General features: G+C 45.4%; 1 protein-coding gene across 2 annotated transcripts in view; it reads right to left on the reverse strand.

Moving 5' to 3' along the window:
• The window catches only part of PIK3CB (phosphatidylinositol-4,5-bisphosphate 3-kinase catalytic subunit beta), a 92,210-nt gene that overhangs the window by 63,467 nt on the left and 6,676 nt on the right, over window positions 1–22,067 (reverse strand). The window contains exon 3 of one of the 2 annotated variants that reach the window (XM_071437153.1): window positions 8,820–8,986. The gene's annotated coding sequence lies outside the window, so the exon portion shown is untranslated. Of the gene's footprint in view, window positions 1–7,602; window positions 7,748–8,819; window positions 8,987–22,067 lie in introns of those variants that run through there. The other variant, XM_071437154.1, reaches the window with a different exon arrangement.

Raw genomic sequence — 22,067 nt, forward strand, 5'->3', positions numbered from 1 at the left:
CTCTATCTCTAAACACATGGGCAATTTTGCAATTGTTTGCACACAGCTTGTAAAAGCTTTAAATAATTTTATTATGCTATAAGTTAGATATGTAACCAGATACAGATTATCAGTATATTATAAAGTGGGGTTTTTTTATTTTTAATAAAATATAAAAGGACTTGTCAAAAGTATTGTATCTGTCTTACATGGATACTAAAAAGCAGAACAATGTTAGCTACTGAGCATAGATAATCAGTCCCTCCTCATTTTTCTTTTTGACAATAGAAAGGAAAGTCTCTTTTTTTGCTAGCAAGTCTTGTGCCAACAATTAATGTACCATTTGGTGCTGACAATCTGCCAGACTAATGGTGTTTTGCTTCACTCTGAGGGTTCAGAAACTGCTGCTCACTTTCCGGTCAGCATTCATCAGATTCCTCCCATGAAAAGGGAAATAAGGCAGCTCTGCTTAGACACAGACACACCTCAGTCATTACCACAAGTAAATAAACTTCAGCAGAAGCACACGAGTGCTCCTCACCTCCTGCTGTTGTGGCTCAATCCACAATTCCTCAATTTCACTTAAACCTGGCATAGGACAGGATAAAATCATGGAATCATTTAGCTTGGAAAAGACCCTTAAGAGCAAGTTTAACCATTAACCCAGTGCTGCCAAGCCCAGCACCAAACCATACCCTGAGTGCCCCATCTTTTATAGACATCCAGGGAAGGTGAGTGCACCACTTCTCTGGCAGTTTCAATGCTAGGTAATGCTTTTGGTGAAGAAAGGTTTCCTACTATCCAACCCAAACCTCCCCTGGTGCAGCTGAGGCAGTTTCCTCTCATGCTGTCACTTGGTGCTTGGGTAAAGCCTGACCCTCCCCTGGCTGTAAGCTCCTTTCTGGTTGTTGTACATTACATTAGTGTAAAATTGTAAAGCAAGTTGTGGCTGCCCCACCCCTGGAAGTGTCCCAGACCAGGCTGGATGGGCTTGGAGCAACCTGGGATAGTGCAAGGTGTCCCTGCCATGGCAGTGAGGTGCAATCTTTAACCTTTCCACCCAGATCATTTTAGGATTCTACACTGCAGACTTTATTTCCTTCTAGGTTTGGACTTGTTTTCTGGGGATTCAGTCTTGTCCATCTCCATGAATTAGGAGCAGGACCAACACTCTGCTGTGCCTGCTCCCATCCTGAGGCTGCCTGTGCCCATAGGGACAGCACTCACACCTGCACTGTCCCTGTCACTGCTGTCTGTACACCAAGCACTCACCCTTCCTTGTTCAGAGGAGCCCTGGTTAGCACTTGGACAATCTTCCTTAAACATCTTCTGTCTTGAACTGCATCCTCAGCAGGGCATGCAGACAGCCAAGCAGTAAATTCAGAAATTCTTTCCCTCTATCAGAAACAAAGTAAGATGCTCAGCACTAAAGGTCAGAAATACAAATAGCCCAAGACCCCCGTGGGATTTTCAAACTCCAATACACAATGTGTCAGGTGGTGTGAAAATCTCAAAGGCCTTGCCTTCCTCAGCAACACCTATTTAAGTCAAAAAGGGAACTGGAAAAAAAAAACCAACAAAACCAAACCACAAAAAACCCCAAATGCAAAAAATATCCCAACACCAGCAGAGAGTAAACAACATATGTCACGTATGGTTAACACACTTAAATTCTTTGGGGGCTGGGAGGGAAAAAATGGAGATCTAGGGAGAAGGACTAACCCAAGAGTAGTAAACTTAATGCCATATTGTACTAAGAAAAAAAAAAGTAAAAAATCTGGGTATACTGAAAGGTAGATGAAGTGGAAAAAAGTACAGGAAAAAGGACCAAAGTACTCTTCAAAACCAGAAAAGGAATTTGAGAGATGAAGCCAAGCAGGAAGGGCATTCAGTGCCCAGTGCAATTTTCAAATAACATTTTATGTGCTTCTTTCTACCAGGTAACCTTTGTACTTTGCTTTTTGAGTTTCTGCTGGCAACACTGGCCTTTGGTGACCTGGTTCTCCCCTGCAGCTGTGTCTGTACCAATGGTTTGTACATGCAAACTACAGACCAACCTGCAGTCTTCTGGAGGACTAAACAGCAATGACACCACTGACTGAAAACCATCCTTCTGCAGGACTCAAAAGCAGCATTTTTGGGCTGTTACTTGTAGTGACACAAATGGAAACAGTTTTTTAAATCATCTAGGCTTTATATTCTTGTGTTGTGAACATGCTACACGCATAAACATCCAATTGTTAAGTGAATATAACAGTTACCTTTCCTTCTTAGAAAATAAAATGACGCAACAACATCAAAATGCATCTCTCAAGAACTGTAATTACCAAAGATAACAAAAGGAATTGCTCCAGAGTTAGCTCCCATAAGAACCTCAAGCACTAAAAAATACCAGCAGCTATTCTATTTTGTCCAATGTTCTCCAAACCACCTACCTACCCTGATTTTTAAACTGCTTCTGATACTCTGTAGCTGCACACTAGCACAGGTGTTCCACACTAAATCTGTCACAAAACCACCTGACAGGAGGACTCTGAGCCTCTGGCAGCGTCAGGGTAATGGTACAGACCACCAGTGATTGTCCACATGGCACCTTCCATGAACAACTGGCTTTTCTTATGCTTATTTTTTAATTATTTCCTTGCCCTGATACCTTCCTGCACACAAAGGACTTCCAGAAACACCAAGAGTTAGCAAACACCTCATAGCAACACCGCACCATAAAACTAACATAAAACTAAAGGCACAGCAGTATTTTTACAAATTCTTATTAACAGATAAGTCTCCCCACAGAGCCCCACATGACTTCCACAGAACTCTTTATCTACCTCTGCCAGCCACACCAGCTTCTGCCCACATTCTGCCAGCTGAGGCCAACTCCAAACTTACATCCCCCAATTCACCTCTGAATTCTCCCACTGAGGTTTATTTTTTAAAATCCAGTGGATATATGGTGCCTGGGGGCAAGGAGAGGATAGGAATGACCTGAAGGGAGAGCAAGCAGTGCCAGCTCTAATGGGGTACACATCACTTAAAACTGTCCCTTAGTTCCAAATTAATGCCTCTGCTTTCTGCTTTGCATATTACAAATATGATGGGGAAAAGCCTCAGAAGAGCACTGTGAAAAGAAATTGAAAATCAACCTAAGCCTTTAGTAGCCCCTAAAAGTGAACCCAAGGAGACAGCAATGAGAAGGCACTGATTACTTGTGTGTCATAAAAAGAAATTAGGAGTAACAGTGCTGTCACTGTCCCTTACAAGTAAATTCATGCAAAGACAAAACATAACATCACATACCAACACAAAAATTAAACCCCCAACACAGCCTTTACTCCAAATCATCACAGTTTCTGGAAAACAGGGACAAAAATTGTATTTATACAGCCAGTAGTGAAGTGAAGTACTAAAAGATTATTTATCAACCTAATATGGGAGGTAAAACAGTTCAGTTTTACAGCAGCATATAAAGCTGAGCTACACAACCATAACACTAGACATCAATACCTCTGATGGAGTTCCTTAAAGTTATTTGATGAATTCACAAAGCTTTTCTAAAAAATCAGAGTAACCACTTTTGCAAACAAAAGCAAAATAGTCTAGAAACAGAAAAGCACCCTTACAATTCAATATCATTGCAAAAATTGCAATGCATATTGCTATTGCCTGCAATGCTACTCTATGAAAAATGCACCTTTAACAAGCTTTATAAAAACCACAGTAAGCTGTGAGTGGCAAATTTACATAGTTTGTGTCAGAAGGAAGTTATAGTACTCCTAATTCTTATGCTCTTTTAAAGGTAAACACTAAACACACTTCTGTGGACCTAGATGTAGCTCCAGAGACACGCAGTTACTCCCCAGTTCAGCTCATTCACAATTCCAAGTGAGGACACCAAAGGTAGGAAATGGGTACCACTGCCCTTCTCCCGTTCCAGTGAACTGAGGAGGGCTCGGCCAAAAGCCAGGGCAGGGAATCAGCCAAGGTAGGTGAGGGCAGCCCGGAGGCTCAGCTGTGGGCAGCCCTGGAGCCGGCTGGGATGAACCTCGGGCTGCAGAAGAGAAGCCAGAATCAGCCCAGTGACAATGGCCACACACCAATGATCCGTGGGGAAGCAGAGCTGCCCAATCCCACTTGTCAAAGGAAGCTGGTTTTGACACCTCGGTGTCACCCTTTGTTTCTTTAATCTTCTGAAGCAGTATGTAAATTCAATTATGTTGGTACCTACATATCCACGGGCATTTGCACATGAGGGCCTCCTCTGCAGCTCCTAATGTATGGAAATGAAACCACATTCCTGAATTTCCTTCCACCAAAGGCTGGGATAAAAGGATTTACCCATGTAAATTTGATAGACTAACACAGATTGGTCGATGTTGCCAATAAAATACCTGATGCTTCAGGCATTATCCAGATCCAGGTTCCCTTCACCTTGAAGGTTCCCTGAATTGTGATTATTTCAAAGGTTACCTGCTGTTCATTCTGGATTGTAAATACACACTTTACCAACCCAAAGCAAAACTGCTTGCTTACTTGCTTACTAAAATAATTTAAAAAAAAAAAAAAAAAAGTTAAATTTCTAACACGAGATGATCTTTGCCCCAAATCTGATTTAATTATCAAAATAAAACACATGGAAACTTTCACACATGAGTGACTAGAAGGACTAACAGCACTGCCACAAAACAAAGTGTTTCATGCACTCAGGCATTAGTATTTGAATGAATTAATATGAATTTCTGGCCTCCACCATTCAAAGTCTTCATACCTTGAGGCAAACGATTTGAGATGGAATGTGTAACACCGTGTGTGTTAGCCCAAGAGTATTGGTTTGAGGAAAACACACATTCACTAAAAAATAACAAACAAACAAACAAACAAAAACCCCACCAAAACAAACAAGCAAGCTTTTCTATGCAACTGTGTGAATTATGCTTATTTCAGATTTTTCTGTCCTGGACTGCTTCCACTGAAACTGCCAGTGGGGAAATGCTCCCAAGAGTGGAAAGTCAGAAAGTCCAGCAAACCCAAAGCATCCTTTGGATAAATACAGCATCACATTTTGCAGCCCAACAAGCCCTACATTTATTTTCATTTTATTTATTAAGTTTATTCATTTTATTTATTAAGTTAACTGATGGCAACCCTTTAGAGAACCAAGGGCAACACTCCCATGTGTATCTTTAGATCTGTGAAAAAGCACTTAAACTGTGTGCCCTGGTCACTGAAACACAACAGCAGCTTTCTAAGTAAACAGCCAAAGCATCAGCCTGCATTTCCACACAACTTCTAAATAACAACATTCCTTCCTCTGCACCCTCCTCCTCTATACAGCATCCTAACAGCTAGGGGTTTTACTGGAGTTTGGGTTTAAATTATTTGCAAAATAGAGCATATAACAGACATGTACAAACTTTAAAGGGAAAAGAGTAGTGGAACGGGACATGTTCTCTCTTCACTACATCACAAGGTCAAAGAATGGTTGTTTTTTTTTTTTAAGAAGGCTTTCCTACACTAGAATTTGAAGTTCTGCCAAAAGTCCATAGACAATTGGAGAACCAGTGAATTCATGACATCAGATATTCCAAGGAAGTGAAACCTGGCTGAACGGAAGTGATTTTTACTCAAGAAAAATAGATACTTAAATAGGCAAACAACAAAACTATTTTAAGACCATGTATAGAGGAGGTCTCTTTAATTTAAAGGCAAAAAACCACACAAAAGCCAAATAATCAAACACCCTCAAAATATTTAATCAATGTTAAAAACCCCACTAAAGCATGTTTCCAGGGCAATACACATCAAAACATTCCTGATGCGACCAATATATCCCTGCTATTTTTTAAAAGGCCAGTAAAGCAATTAGCAAAGAATTTTTGTTCAGCAATCCTTTCCTGAACCCCAGCTCCCCTGAGAAGCTCTGCTTGCTGCCATGAAACCCCCAAAGCCTGGAAGCCACCATCAGTCCAAAGAGAAGCTTCCAGATCACAGTTTCCAGGTGAGCTGGTGATCGATTCCCAGGCACCTTAACGCATTCCTGCGACTTCACAGCCCTCTGCCAAGCATATGGATGTTCAATATTCCTTTATATGCAATTTTCCTAAAAGCAAGCATGTACTAGAGTTTTATTGCACCTTTTAATTAATCTTTGAAGGCACACAGCTGTGGGAGTCTCTAGCTGGTACTGCAAAACACTGGCCAGTCAAATTTCTCCAACATCCTTCATACATTCATCTCACTTCAAACCCTGAACTATGATCCTGAGAACATAAATTACATATTGCTGAGGTTTCCAGCTCCAGGAGCTTCCTAAGCCTGAATGAAGCTCAATATCAACAGAACAATGGCAGCACGGACTTAGTTAGTACCTAATATTTATAGTTATGGCTACAGTTGTCAATTCCAAATGAACAAAACTTCAGTGTATGCAGTGACAAGAAAAGACTGTAAGTGCATAAAGTTCAGGGGAAAAAACACATACCTAAAGCAAACAAAAACTCTGTACATCCCAAGAAGAAAAACTCAGTTTTCCGGAGCTTGGAAAGTGTCCAGCATGAGTCTAAGCACACATGTGTTGCAGCCAGACAAACCAGCGAGTCTGGCATGAGAGGTTTCCGTTTTTCTTTCAGGAACTCTCTGGGACTAATGAAGATTTATTCCCCCCTCGCAGAGAAGCCGCTCCTGGTCTGTTAGGAGAGCACACGATGACAGCAGTGCCAAAGCCACCGCTCTGTGCGCCGCCCTGCACAGCGCGAGCAGCTGACTGCAAACACATTTCCCAAATACTGCTTTGCCATACAAATTCCTGCGGTTCCCAAGGAAAACAACGCTCAGAAACCCAGCTGAAAACAACCGGGAGTATCGACTAATAGAAACGCCACTTAAAATTCACAGAGCAATCACCCAAAGTTCTCAGCTTGGGAAAAAAAAAAAAAAAACCTAGAAAAAACCTCCAGGCAGAGCGCGAAGCTTGTCCGGCGAACGCTCGGGGGGAGCAGGGGCCCAGGGACCGAGCAGGCTCTGCGGAGCCCCGGGCAGCGGGAGGGCTGACCCGGGCACTTGTTGCGGGGCCGTTCCCGGCGCGGTCGGGCACAAAGGCGCCCGCCCGCCGCACTGAGCCCAGCCCAGCCCAGCCCTGCCGGCCGCCCCGGGCCCCTTTCCGCCGCCAAACGGCCGCGTCCCGCCGGAACCTTCCCCCGCGCGGGGAGGGCGCGGAGCCGCCCGCGCAGTTGAGCAACCGCGGTGTCGCAAGCGGAGCGGAGCGGAGCGGAGCGGAGCCCTCTTCCTACGCAGCCCGGCGCCCCGGCCGGGGAGGCACGGCCAGCAGCGGGCTGGCAGCCGAGGGAGCCCCGCCGCAGCCACAGCCACACCGACACCACCGAGCCGTGCCGCCGGTGCGCCCCGTCCCGTCGTGCTCGGAGCGCAGCCCCGCACGCCCCGCACACCCACCTGGCCGGGCACGGCCAGCCCCGCACGCCCCGCACACCCACCTGCCCGGGCACGGCCAGCCCCGCACGCCCCGCACACCCACCTGCCCGGGCACGGCCAGCCCTACACACCCCCGCACACCCAGCTGCTTGCCCCGCACACCCACCTGGCCGGGCATGGCCAGCCCCGCACACCCACCTGGCCGGGCAGCGGCCGCTGCCGTGTCCGCGCCGCCCCAGCCAGCGCGGCGGCGCTGGAGCCAGCGGGGAGCGCTCCCTCGGCCGCCACCGGCCCCGGCGCTGCGCTCCGCCGGGGTTACCAAGGCGATGGCTTCGCCCTCGGGCCGCCGCCGCCAACCCGGGCCGGGCTTTCGCTCTGGAAGCGCGGCTGGCGGCCAATGGCGCGGCGCGTCCCGCCCCTGCGGCCGCTCCCTTCCCCCGAGGGCCGGAGCTGGCCGCGCCTCCGGCCGGCGCTACGGGCTGGCGGCGGCCGGGCTGGGGCCGCGTTTGCCCCGCCGGGCCGCGGAGCCCCTGGCGAGCCGCCCCTGGCGCTCCGGGAGCGCTCCCCGGCCCGCGGACGGACGCGCAGCTCCGCTCGGCCCGGCGCTCCTCGCACTCGCAGCGCCCCGGAAGCCCCCAGGTGCTCGCAGCACCCCCAGGTCGGACTGCGAGCAGGGGCAGCCGCCCTGGGCACGCTGGGGAGGCTCATCCTAGAGCACCTTTCCCGAAGCGCCTTCTGGAAATCAGCTCGTTATAGCAGCCTATTGCCGCGGCAATGAATTCCTCGCTCCGTCCTCATTTCAAGAGTCTTGGTGCGGAGCGCTCAGGAATATTGCATGGGAACTAGTACCTAGAAATGGGGGTTTCTTAAGGCTTGAAAGAAGCAACCAAAGGAAGGCGAGGTAGAATGACAGCGGTAATGAAACAACTTTTGCATGCAGCGGGCCCGTCCCCACCCACTGAAATCAGCAGCAACATTCCTGCCGCCTTCAATGAACGCAGGGCGAGGCGTAGCACATCCTTGTCCACAAAGAGTATGCTCATATTATGCATATTTTAACATCCCTATGCTAATAATCATGCTGTATCATTAAGCTTGTCTATTTTAGTCTGTTCATTTTTCCAGTTATTCCAGTTTTGAAAATGGATGGATGGATTTACTTCCTCAACTTCACTTGCCGATTCTCAAGGCACTAAAAATCCATTAAATTTGGATTAGAACACATCTAGGAAATGTTTTGTTGTTTTTTACAAACCACCCAACCACAACATCTATTAACTGGAAATCTCTGGGAAGGACAATGATCTCCCCTATTACTTCAGCAAATGGGATTTTTGCATGAATGGTGATCATGCAATGCTACCTCTAGGCAAATCTCAGTGGAAGGGCAGAAGTTAATGAGAAATCTTGCCTACCGTGTGTCAGTTGCTTCACAGCCTGTCTGTCCTGTGTCAATTAACAGCTCCCCTTCCTGCTTTTAACCAGTTCCTTAATCTGCTCAGTACCACAGGCATTGCTCCTGAACATCGTGCTGCTACTGCACGCCACAGAGTGTAGTAACTTCCCTTGACTTCCCTTCTTCCTGGAAAAGAAAAAAGTAGAGTTCAAATGAAACTGGTTTATCAGGCAAATGTGCCACTCATACAAATGGATCGTGTTCTACATAACAAAGTTTAGTTCAGCATGTTGAGCCACTTGTTTCTTCTGCTTAAAGTTTACATTGCAATTGAAATATATTTCTGAAGAAATAAGGTATTAATGAAATCCAGTAGTGTAAAAAGTCCCAGATCTGCAGTTTTTCAAATCATTCTGATGCTTGTGGTTTTGACATTAAATATTCCAGATAGTCTTGGCTTAGACACTGAAACCTTGGCTCAGTAGTTGGCCTCAGTGATGACAAATGGGTTTGTGACTGGAAAGGCTTGATAAGGTTTCTTTAAAAAGAGCTATTTACTCTGGATCTTGCAACATTAGGTGGTTGTTCTACAGGATCCAGAGCAGTCTCTGCAAAGCATAGGCCATGATGTGAATGACTTATGGACTGAGCAGAGGGCTACAATCCAGAGCCTTAGAAATCTCTTTACTGTTTACTGCCATTTTTTTCAATTGACTAATGATGCCTTGAAGTGTCTATCACACATAAAGCCCCAGGCACTTTAAAACTGTCTTGTATAGACAATTTCTGTGAATAGACTTCAGTGATACCTGACCACACTGAGTTTTTCTTCAGGGTTGTAATCCCTGATTTCAAATTTCCTTTCCATTTTCTGTTTTATGCCTCCAAATACAATATCAGTATTTAGCAGGGGGAATAAAGAGATCTCAGCCAGTAGTTATTAAGATAGTTCAGATTCTAGTTGATCAGCTTGCATGATATTCATGCTCTTGTCACACACGGAGCTGTTACAGACAGTGTGTGCCACACGGATAAGGAACTTGCCTTGAAACATCTTAAGGAAACATTTCTATATCCTGTGTGGCATGCAAAAAAAAAAATCCACCAGACTTCGAATATCATTTTAATTTTCAATTTCCTTATCTTTAGATTGCCTTCCCACCCCCCTTCACAAAACAACAAATGTTCTATTATTCTGCCCCCCAGGGTATTGTTACATGTGTTCTCAGTATAATGAAAGGGCTTTGTCTGAAAAGGCTGGATCTGAGTCATGTCTTTGCATGTGAAACAGCTGTACACCTAGGGCACATTCTTGGTTGCTTGAAAATGTGTCATTTTCAGTTTTTTGGGCTTACACTCTTTCAATTCTGTGACACTGCAGTGATCAGAAGAAAGGAACTAAGTTGTCTCTGTATTTGCAAACATCACAGAACTGTGGCAGCAGACCCAGACATAAAAAAGGCAAGTGGAAATGCCATGTTAAGGATGTTGGGCCTGAAGCAGAAAAGGCCATTCTGAAAAAAAAATTAAATAAATCTAAAGGACAATGATCCAGAACACAATAAAACACTGGGCAGGAGATGCTTAGAAAGAATTCATTAGAAAATTTAAACACTTATAGCAACTTGCTACTGTCTGACATTGTGATACAATGGCAACATCTACAAACCAAATGAGCTTTGGGCAGTTAAAGCACAGGAATGTTTTCTGGTGAATACAGAATGACACGAGAATCTCTCATCAGTAATTCTTTTCTTAAAAAAAAAAAAGTTATATTCAAAACTGTGAGCAATAGTAAAGAGAATAATGGCCACTGCACTGCATGGTCATCCCTTTGCCAGCTTGCTGCCTACTGCTGTCCAAACAAAAGGCTTTAGAACATCTTGTGTATGACAAATAACATGTCACTCTCCTCAGCAGTCACTAGAGGAAAGCCAGTTTGCTTTGTAACATTCAAAAAATAGCTTGTCTGTTAACAAAACTTTAATCTCCCTTTTGAAGGCCCTTCTTCATCTAGAATAGAAAAAACATGTCCCCTATTCCCTAAAGTAGCAGGCTGGTACCATTTGGAAGGTAGAGTCATTAGTCACTGAAATTTAAGTGTTAATAAACAAGTGAATAATACTGGCTGTGACTATTTCAAACCATGTGTTTAGTACAATAAATCTCAAGAATCAGGTTTAACTGTCAAAGCCTATATTTAATCTCCTGTAGGGAAAATGCTATGAGCTTCCCAATACATGATCTCATGCCCTAGGTTAAAGTGCTGCAACACACATAAACAATCTGACAGAGAGGATAAGGTGTATGAGTAGAATGGTCCTGTACCAGCTCAGCTGATTAATGAAAATTGGTCTCCTGGACCTCCCCCATCTCTGCAGCTGTTAGACAGCCCAGCCTGTGAAACTCAAGCTGGCCACTGCCACCAGGACCTCTGGGGGTGCATGGAGAAGTGCTAATGGCATGGTGAGGGACATGGTGTGACACGCCACCTCGATGCTGTGGGCAGGACACAGCACCTCAGGGCTGTGAGCAGGACACAGCACCTCCGGGCCATGAACAGGACACAGCACCTCAGGGCCGTGAACAGGACACAGCACCTCAGGGCCATGAACAGGACACAGCACCTCAGGGCCATGAACAGGACACAGCACCTCAGGGCCGTGAACAGGACACAGCACCTCAGGGCTGTGAGCAGGACACAGCACCTCAGGGCCATGAGCAGGACACAGCACCTCAGGGCCATGAACAGGACACAGCACCTCAGGGCTGTGAGCAGGACACAGCACCTCAGGGCTGTGGACAGGATGCTCCCCCAGAGGTGCTCGGGCAGGGCTGTGGTCCCTGTGCCCATGCAGCTCTAGCCTGGGTGTCTGTGAAAGCTGCCCTTGGTGTATTAGCTGTCCTGGTGCAGGGGGGCAGCAGGAGCAGCAGCAGCAGCAGCAGCAGCAGCAGCAGCAGGAGCAGCAGCAGCAGCACCAGCAGCAGCAGCACCAGCACCAGCACCAGCAGCAGCACCAGCACCAGCAGCAGCACCAGCAGCAGCAGCACCAGGAGCAGCAGGAGCAGAGCAGCAGCACCAGCAGCAGCTCCAGCAGCAGCACCAGCAGCAGCAGCACCAGCAGCAGCTCCAGCAGCCAGCCCAAGCAGTACCAGACTGCAAACCACGTGTCAGACAAAAGGGATGCTGGCTTTGACTAATGAAACACCAGTCTACAGCCACAACAAGGAGCTTTTAATAGTGCTTTGCTAAACCAAGTTAATGAACATGAGTAAAATTCAGCAGAAGGGTTCTCTGAGAACCTAAAGCATAGAGGAAGCAGAGAGGCAAACCCCTCTGCCAGCTGCAGCAGCCCCTCAGATCCACCTGCAGCAGCCCAGGCACTACCCTGGCCCTTCCATGTTCTGTTCCCCCTGCTGAATTCCATGTCTGAGGCCTCTCATTTTAAAATTTTAAGCTTAGCTCAAATGCCATGGAGCCACTTTAAATACAGGGCCTCTTCCTCAACCTCCCTGAGGTGCCAGGCTGCTGTGCCACACCAGAACCACCAGCAGTCAGCTGATGCACCCAGCAGGGCAGCCACAGCCCTGCTGTGAACTGCTGGGCTCAGCTCTCTCTGCTTTTCCCTGCTCAGACTGTGAGCTGTGTGAGCTGGAGAGCAGCAGCAGGTCTGACCCCAGCAAGGCTCTCCTGGAGCACTGGCTGTGCTGGTGATCCCACAGAGCTCCCCAAAGCTGGCTCCTGGCTGGGGAACTGCAGAGTCCCTCTGCCCTGAGGCTGCAGCTGTGCAGGAAGGGCTGGGAGCTGAACCCCACAGCCAGAAGGCACTTGGTCCTACTGATTCCAAGGCACAGAAACCCCACAGAAACCCCCAGGAGCTCCTAGGCAGCCACTTTGAAATGGTGGCATTTGGATCACTTTATGCAAATTCCATTGTAGTAAAGCAGCAAATTTTTAATAGCACTAATCCATAGACAAACTGACTGAAAATACTTATTGTCACTAATTCCATACCATAGCCAATGTATCTTTTTCTGCATCTGTTCTGGTCTCTGGGTATGGTCACACTTTACAAGGCAGCTTTTTCATGAGGTATGTGGACCTCCATCTGTACCAGCAAGTGAAGATTAAAAAAACTACTCAGAATTAGGAAGAGTAAGGCCTTTACAACAATCAACAGCATCCTGAAGTGGCCAGCTGACTTTGCTGCTACATTCTCCCTTTATACACAAATAACTCTACATAGTCTTTCATTTTTCCAGTTTCCTAACACAGACTTTGTAAAAATAGTTCCATCAATACAAAACAAATTCTTTCATCCAAAAGGCCAATGCCTACTAGAGCAGGACTTCTGTCCACATGTAACCTCACAGCCCACACAGACAAGTCTCCCACCAGCTATTTCCTCTGCCTACTTTGTGGGCCTGAACTCATAACCAATATTAACATTTTATTAACATAACTGGATTGTTAGAAATGTCAGTTTTTAGACGAGGCACCGAGTTCCCCTGTGTTATTTCTGCCAACTTTTCTAATCAAATACAAAGATCCCATGACACATTTTGACTAAAAGTAGGGCACAGCCAGCTTATTTATTCTTTTACTAAAAATAGGCTTCGATGTCCAGCAGGTTGTAATGTGTGAGACAGCAGTTCAAGTGTAACAGCTGCTCCTCCTGCCTCAACACACCTGTGTTACCAGCCCCTCTTTGCAATCTGCTAATTACCAAAATCAAACATCAGCCTTCACAAGGAGTTCCCTTTTTCTGAAATGCTTCCTATGATTAGGCTAACCAACAATTGGAATAGCAATAAAATATCTTCTCATCCTTACAGGAGGAGTTTCTGACACCCTTCCAAGCACAGCACAGCATGTTTTACATCTCTTGGGTTAATAGCATATTACTATTCTCAGCCAGAGGCAAAGACTAGAAAGAGATTCATTACAGGAAATCCATCTCCCTCTCTCAGCCTCTTTGCATATTTATTTTCTAGCTGGCCTTCTTGTTAAGGCAATTCTGATAAGAGAGCAGATGGGACAACTGTGAAAACCAGCAATGATCAGGAACACTATTGAGGCTGTCACACCTTTTAATGACTGTGGATATGAAATACTGTACAATTTCAGCATTTCACCTTGAGGAGACTTTCAACTCATGTTTTGTCAAGTTTTCTTCGAGGACATCATTGTCCAGCCACAACGGTGTAAGTCACAGTTAGCAAGACTTTGTTTTGCCAGAACTGCCACAAGAGAGCAAACAGAGTCTTTGTCCCTCCAAGGACACTGATGTAGTTATCCTCTGGGTCAAACACATCTACTGACCTGAAGGGCACAGTGGGCACCACCTCAGAATTTGGCCATGTAACTTTGCAAACCAGGAAAGACTTGCTCCAAGCCACCTTGCATGAGTTACACATGATGTGCAAACCAAACAAAGAGATAAAAGCAAATGTGATCTATTGCTGCTACCATAAGACACAGGTACTGCATTAACATTTCACTAGCCCATGGAAAACGTGATCAAAACAATAATTTCATTGCTTATCACCACTATACCTACATAGCAGGGCAAACTGAAAAAGTTGTTGTGAAATTAAAAAATTCCATAAGCACTAGAAAAATGACAAATACTACATGCATCATCATTCCTCAAAAATACCAGTTCTACCTATAAATGGACTATTATTTTGAATCTCTATCTAAAATCTTAGAATCTAACTTCTTCCCTCTGGTGACTGTGTTGTAATTTTAATACTACTGATGAGTTTCTAGTTTTAAAAGGACTACCAAAAATACATATATATATAGCAGATAGGCTTTCAAAAGGCATTTACAGATGTCTTATTAACAATGTTTCAAGTCTAATACAAATTCATGTACAACTAATTTCAATGTTTATTTTTCTATAAAACTGTCCTACACTAAATCAGTGCAAACAGAGTCACAAGCACACACTGAAATTGCTGAGAAGCAAGAATGTTCAGTTCCCTGCTGCAGCAGACAGAAATAATTTCATCTCACAGTTCTACTAAACTTCTGATAATACAGAGCCATGAGTGCCATCCTTGGAGAAAAGCACATTTCAGAGCAGAGTTATTAACGGGCACTGCACAACCAGTGCAGGAGAGATTCCTGGAATGCTCCTAAAATGCCAGTACATTTTTTGAATTCCTTTTTTCTAGCCTTTCATTGCTAGACCATCCAGTCATCCTGAATCAGGAAGACTCATGTTTATTTCTAGGAATTATATTTTAGACAGTTTCTTCGAGCTACCGATGCATAATCCTAATTTTTAGTTTATAAAAATTAAAATTACTAAATCTGGCAAGATGCAATCACAAAAAAAAAAAAAAAAAAAAAGTTGCAATGTAAGAGTACAAGTATATTGTTATGTGTTTCAAAACTAGAAATTAAGCCTGCCTTGCTATTTTGGAAACTCCAGGCTTTGTGCTGAGTCACCTTTTACGGAGTTTCCAGGTACTGATTAACCAAATCAAAAACTGTGTGTTTCACCCCTCTGCCTGGCAATCTATCACAACAAGGCAAAAGTTTCATTTCTACGACTCCCACGCCTTCAGATTAAACAACTATGCAAATGATGCCAAGTCTTTGTTTATCACAGCTTTGTCAGCAAAACAAAATCAGCCAGCAGGTGAATCATGAAATTGCTGTCTGTGTGGATGAGGGCAGCAGAGATGCCTGCTGAACTTCACGCTCCCCAGTCCATTTCTCCTTCTCCTCTCCTTCACTGTGTGACTGCAGCCCTGCTCATGTGGGCAGATCTCTCCCTGCCTCGTCCCCAGCAGAAAGGCACAGCTCACTTGGCTGCAGCTCACAAAGTCCTTTAGGCCTGCCAGGAGAGCCCAGCCTAAGTGGCTGGCTCAGGAGAGTGCCCTTGCTGCCTCCCCCTTTGAGGGAACATGGGGCTTGTTTCCAGGAGGAGAAGTGCATCCATTTCAGTGCCCCCTCCCCTGCCTGCAGAGGGTCAGGGGGGCTTTTGCAGCAGTTCTGCTCTGCTCTGGAGAAACACTGACAGGGTGGCAGTGCTCAGAGAAGGAGCAGCCATCTGGGCAAGGTTAGGTCACCTTCACAAGAGGAAAGCACATTCCAGCAGCTCATAAAAATGTGGCTCAAGAACACTTTTTCTGTTCCTGGAATGTATCTCATTGCCAAAGAAGGTAGCTACGACCAGGAAAATATTCCATGGGGAGCAAACAAATTCTCCTGCCAAAGCCATTCCTCCCTGCTCCACCCCAGCTGATATTACACAAGTTGAATAATGCATGTCAAGGTATTAAGTAACATGTAAACACTTCCAGTAAATGTTTCTGCTGCAAGCCTTGCCTTAACTGGTATTGCTTCCCCCTTGTGATAATGGAAAAACATCTTCCTCAGTTCTTCTGCACCTAAAGCTCATTATTAATGAGGCACTTCCCACCAAACATTGGCTGGTAATCTTCCTCTTGCCCCATCTCCAGGGCAGATTTTAAACCTCTTGCAAACTCAGCTCTCTGAGAGATGGCCTCTCCTGAGAGCCTCTATTGGCCCCACAGCCAGCTCTGGGGAAGGCTGGTGTCCCAGGAGAACTGCACTTCTGGGAATCCTCTCAGGAACACATGACAAATTCCAATGGAAGCAAGCTGGGGGTTTTCTCTCCCACCAAGGATGTTTTATAGCAGCTTTGTCTTCCCATCGTTGCCCAACAGTGTTCTCCACTCCAATTTTGAGAATATGTGTTCTCACATCTTTTCCCAAGGGGAGCCACAGCTCTTTCCAATCTGGTAGAGGAAATCTCCTTGGAATTTAGTAGGCATCCCACTGCTTGTACAGCATATGCCAATAATTCCTTCTGCTTTACTGGCTGGGACACTCCTCAACAGGGGCAAAGGCAGTTCTGAGCCAACTGACCAAAAGAGGCCATGGTTAATCACATCACTGGGATGAAGATGGCTCTTGAATCACCTCCATGAGACTGAGAATCATTAGTCCCAAGGGAGAACTGCCCAAGGAAATTTCTGGGATTTTCCACTGGCATTTGTACTTTCATGAGGTTTTCTGTAGGAGAGACTGACCTAGGGTCAAGTATCCAAGGAACTCCCAGGGAACAACACCAAATTCCACTCTGAAAAATGCCTGGGCAATAAGTTTGAGCAGAGCTGTTAAGTAAGAAGGTAACCTCATGCATTTTCTATAAGTTTTTCCAAGTATAAATGATTTCATTTGATGCCTGTTAACTGCACAGGGCTGAGAGCTGTGGATTGAGTTGGGTTGTTTCCTTTCCATAAGTGTTTTTGTGGCAATTGAACTTGCAGCCCAGCTGAGGACGTGCCACCAGCAGCACTAAACACTACTTAGATCCAAGCCACTGCAATTGGTAAGAAATATGCTCCTGTCTGGGCAATAGATGGAAAGGGAAATGCCAGTGAACAACCTCCTCCAAGCCTCCTCTGTCCCTGGTTACAGCACAGCCTTTTGTGCCTGTTATCCCACATCTGGGAGAGGAGTAATGGCAACATCTCAGCTCCCAGCTCTGTCTACAACTGCACCATCAGCACAGAGACCACAGAGAGCATGGGAACTGAAATTACACCCACCATGGCAAAATCAGCTCACAGCTACACAGCAACTGCTGGGCACTTCTCAGGAACTCATACAGGCTGAGGGTTTTGTCTGGGCTAATCAGGACAGGCAGAAAGCAATCCCCATGCCAAGAAGGAGCCTGTCCTGCTCAGAAGATTGCTCAGGAGATGGGTAATGACTGCATTACAGCCATCACAGGAATGCCAGCGTTCAGTAAGGAGTGATTTGATGAAGGGTTTCCAAATGCTACTCCCTGCTGCATTTAGTTCCCCCACAGAAGAACTTTTGGAAAGACCAAACCCTCCACAAACACCTTTGGAGAAAGCTTTGGCCAGCCACAGCTGCTTTCCTAGGAAAGGGTAACTCACTGCAGCCTTAATTCTTCCTTATGCTGTGAAATAACCTTTTTTGATGAAAGACTAATAAAATAACTGATTTCCAGACTTCTAAAAATGTTAGGGCTAAGTGAACACTCAGAAAGATATTCAGAAAGTCTAGACTTCTCAAGACCTGAGAAGTTCACCTGAAAAGCTGTTTATTTTTCATCCAGGGCACTGAGGGCACTGAAGCTCAGGTAAAAATTCCTGGTGCAGATGAAATAGAGATTTTTGGAGTTCACTTGAGTTAGCAATGAATTAAGCATTTAAATTTTACCTTGTAGAATTATGTGTTGAATTTTAACCTTTTACTTAAGAAACCTCTGCCATGGTTCCTAACTACATCAGGTTGTAGAGTCTATTTATTCTGTAAATCACTCCATAGAGAGGAATGTGATGACAGCAAAGGAAATGCTTCTGCACTGTCCTTTTTCCCCTCTACCCACCCAAAGCAGAATTGTGCTGCCCAGCTCCTGCCTGGATCCCTCTCCACAGGGACAGGGGAACAAGCAGGACCTGCCACAGCCCCCAGAGCAGCAGCATGTGGGATAAAGCAGGACACACAGAGCCAGGAGGGCTTTCCTGAGGGGGCTCCTGGGTGTGCACACACATACAGATGTGTATAACCCACCCTCCTGCAACTTCACAGCAGCTTGCTCTCAGTACAGCAAGAAATGTGCTGCTGTCACACCCCATGGAGCAGTGTCTGGCAGCAGCAGCAGCTCCCAGCCCTCTCTGCAGGTATCCCACATGCCACCAGGAGCTGGAAGCACACCCATCCAGCAGGAGGGCCAAGACTGGATGGTGATGGCAGCCTGTACACATTTGGCATGTGGAAATGTTTACAGAGCTCTGCATCCTCATTGCTGTGTGCTCACCCACAGAGCTTGGAGCAGAGAGCTTTGGCAAACCTGTGCCAGCTCAGGGATCCACCCAGACCTCACCCTGCACAGAGCTGCTAAAGCTGAGCTCTGATGTGAGCCCACACAAATCCTTCCTAGCCTTCCTCGTGCCCCCACACAATGGACACCAACACTCAATCATTGGAACTGAAACTTCAAGGACATCCTTACCGTGCCATTAAACTACATTTAGAATTCCTTTGGTCAAGTACAATTTTCAGTTATGGGGAGGACTACAGGTGTTTCAAAACAGCAAAAAAAGCATCAAGTATCAGCTCTCAAGCACCATTAACCACAGAGCAAATACCTGGAGCAGTCACAATTCAAGAAAAGAAATCTCTACATCCCAGTGAAAGAAGTCACAATTAATGAAATAGCACCTGTAAACTTCCAAACCATCCCATGCGAATTCCTTCATATAATAGATCCAAAATAACCTCTTAAAACACTATTGTTAAACATTAGTCTTTTCCTTTGATAATTTAACTTAAAGATGTTTATTTAACCTTTAAATCTTGATTCTATTGCTAAATATTCCTCAGAGAAAAAGTCTCAATAAAGTATTAGAGAGATGCATACTTCACCTCTTTTAATCTTAGTCACATCTTAAGCTGCCATTATCACAGATATATGTTAAAAAGAAATACACTCAGATATGAAAAACAAAGTCCTGTTACAGCATGTCAGGTTTGCTATCAAAGAACATGCCATTGCACTTTTTGGCTTAATAATTTTCAAACCTAAGAACTGATGATGCTCAACTAAATTATCCATAAAATATGCCTTGAGAAACAGCATGGTTTTGTTTTGCTGTTTTCTCTCCTTCCCCCACAACAACAGCTGGGGGAACAGTCATGCAGTTCCACAGTGGCTTGGCCATATGAACTCTATTAAAAAACTGATTATTTCAAGTTGCTAAAGATCAGGTGATAACCTCCTTCAAAAGATGAAAAAATGTGAACAGACCCTAATTAGTATCTGGTAGAAGTGGGGCTGTTGCTCTGTGTAAACGCTGAATTAGAATGATAATGCAGGGAACACAACAAAGGCAGCTTTGTGTTCCTCCCTGCAGCCGGTGACAGCTCCTGCAGGGGCTGTCCCTTGCAGCATGTGGCACTCTGAGCACTGGGTTTTCCACACCCTGCTCTGATCTACCTGGCAGGGCTTCTCCAGCTTGCTTAAGAGAACAAGCCCCTGTCCCATGCTGCACACCTTGTCTGGGGCAAAGACTTTTCAAGAAATCCTTCTGGGCTGACTGACTCACTCTTACCTCTCCAACACACCTGCCCATGCACCTGTGGCACTGCCTGCAGAAAGCCCAGCTGAGCACCTCTGCTGCTCCCTGGCCTTGCCCAAAACAGGCTCTGTCCCTGCATTTGGGGCTGATGCTGCTGCTCCAGGTGACACTGGAGTGTCACTCCATGGCCAACAGCTGCTCTGCACATCAGGGACAGGCTCTGCCTTCACCAGTGCTGGCACCCAAACACACCAGGGGCTGCTGCAGGCCAGGGCTACAATGGACACTGCATGGCATCACTGCATGGCATCAGTGCATTGGCATCACTGTATGGCATCATTGCATTGGCATCACTGCATTGGCATCACTGCATGGCATCACTGCATTGGCAGCATTGCATGGCATCACTGCATGGCATCACTGCATGGCATCACTGCATTGGCATCACTGCATTGGCATCATTGCATGGCATCACTGCATGGCATCACTGCATGGCATCACTGCATGGCATCATTGTATGGGCGTCACTGCATTGGCATCACTGCATGGCAGCATTGTATGGCATCATTGCATGGCATCACTGCATAGCAGCATTGTATTGCCATCACTGCATGGCATCACTGCATGGCATCATTGCATTGGCATCACTGCATTGGCATCACTGCATGGCAGCATTGTATTGCCATCACTGCGTGGCATCACTGCGTGGCATCATTGCATGGCAGGTTTCTGCATTGTTGGAATCCTGGCTGCTGAGAATTTTCAACTTTCTGTGCTGAAAGGCACAGACCCACAAGAGAACACTGCATTTGACCTGAGGCTGTGAAGGTTTCCAAAATTGATTGATAGCACTGGGGTTATGAGTGTGTAGTTGGTTAGAAGTGTGTAATATCACAGGGTGGAAAACTTAGAGTTTGGGGTCTTAGAACACAGAAATAAAGATGAAGCAAGATGGAGGTTTTAAGGTGGAGGCAGGTTGTTCTTCTTTACCTTCTTCTTCCTTCTCCATGGGTTTGGGTGGTGTTTTGTAATTGGGCAGAAAAGTCTGCATTGCAGGTTTCCAGGGATCAGTTCTTGGGTTCAAAGGGAAAATAATCCAGGTGTCAGTTCTTAACTGGACAGTTTAGTCTTAGGAGACCTTGTACCAAGAGATTGTTGGCCATTTTGTGCCTTCTAATGAAAAGCTGCAGAACTCACAGCAGTGAGACTGTTTGACTGATAAGGAATAATAAACACCTGAGTCCTAACATGAAACTGCTGTCTGGAGTGCCTTCAGTGCAGAGCCAGAGGAACCAACAATGCATGGCAGGTTTATTGCCAGCTCCCAGTGACTGTGCTTGCCTCATGCAGGTTTCCTGACAGACACTGAGTGTCTTAATTAGCAACCTGCCTTTTTAATGCCCAGAAAATGACACTGTGTTTGGCACTCTGGCTCTGCAGTGGCTGCTCCCACACAGCCCCACCTGTAACCTTACCCACACAGAAATCCTGCTGAGTCCAACGTTCTTTCCAAGCCAGTCTGCCCCCAGCATATGTCAGCTTCTGTACATTTTGCCCTTTTCCAATTCATCCCATCTGTTTATGGTCTATCTAGTTAAATACAATTTTCCAAGGTTTCCAAGTCATCTTTTTGCCTTTTTTTTTTCCTATCTGATGTCTCCAGTTAATGATATTAAAGGGAAATTTATTAAAGAACTACCTTAATTTCTATTTTATTGAAGAACTATCTTAATTTGAAAATAGCTACTCAATTTCTTTCCACATTTTTTCACCAAACTGGCTGAGTGTGACCTTTGTAAAGGTATTTAGCAGAGGCCTGTCATTTGTCAAATTGTTTTTCCAGTTTTTGTCAGCAAGAATTTTGAAATCATTATCAAATTATTTTTGTTACATCAAATTAAAAAAAAAAAGTTCTCTAGCTAAGCTGACATATTTTAGTCTAATTCCTTAAAACTGCATGAGATGAAGTACACAGTGGAAAAAACCCACAGAAGTCTGGTTTGTGGCCAAAATTGCACCTTGACGTAAAACAGAAGGGGGAGAAAAATGAAATCTCTTGAATAGCATTTCCCAAGTGTTTATTAAGAATTGCTTTCTTTCTTTGTCTCAAATCCACAGTAGTCTCAAGGCAACAGTGCCACATCTGGGTTTGATGGGCTCTGTTGAAAAT

Source organism: Agelaius tricolor, unplaced genomic scaffold (genome assembly GCF_023055355.1).
Source record: "Agelaius tricolor isolate 1412-34295 unplaced genomic scaffold, bAgeTri1.0.p SCAF_12, whole genome shotgun sequence".
In the NCBI taxonomy this organism is placed as follows: Eukaryota; Metazoa; Chordata; class Aves; order Passeriformes; family Icteridae; genus Agelaius; species Agelaius tricolor.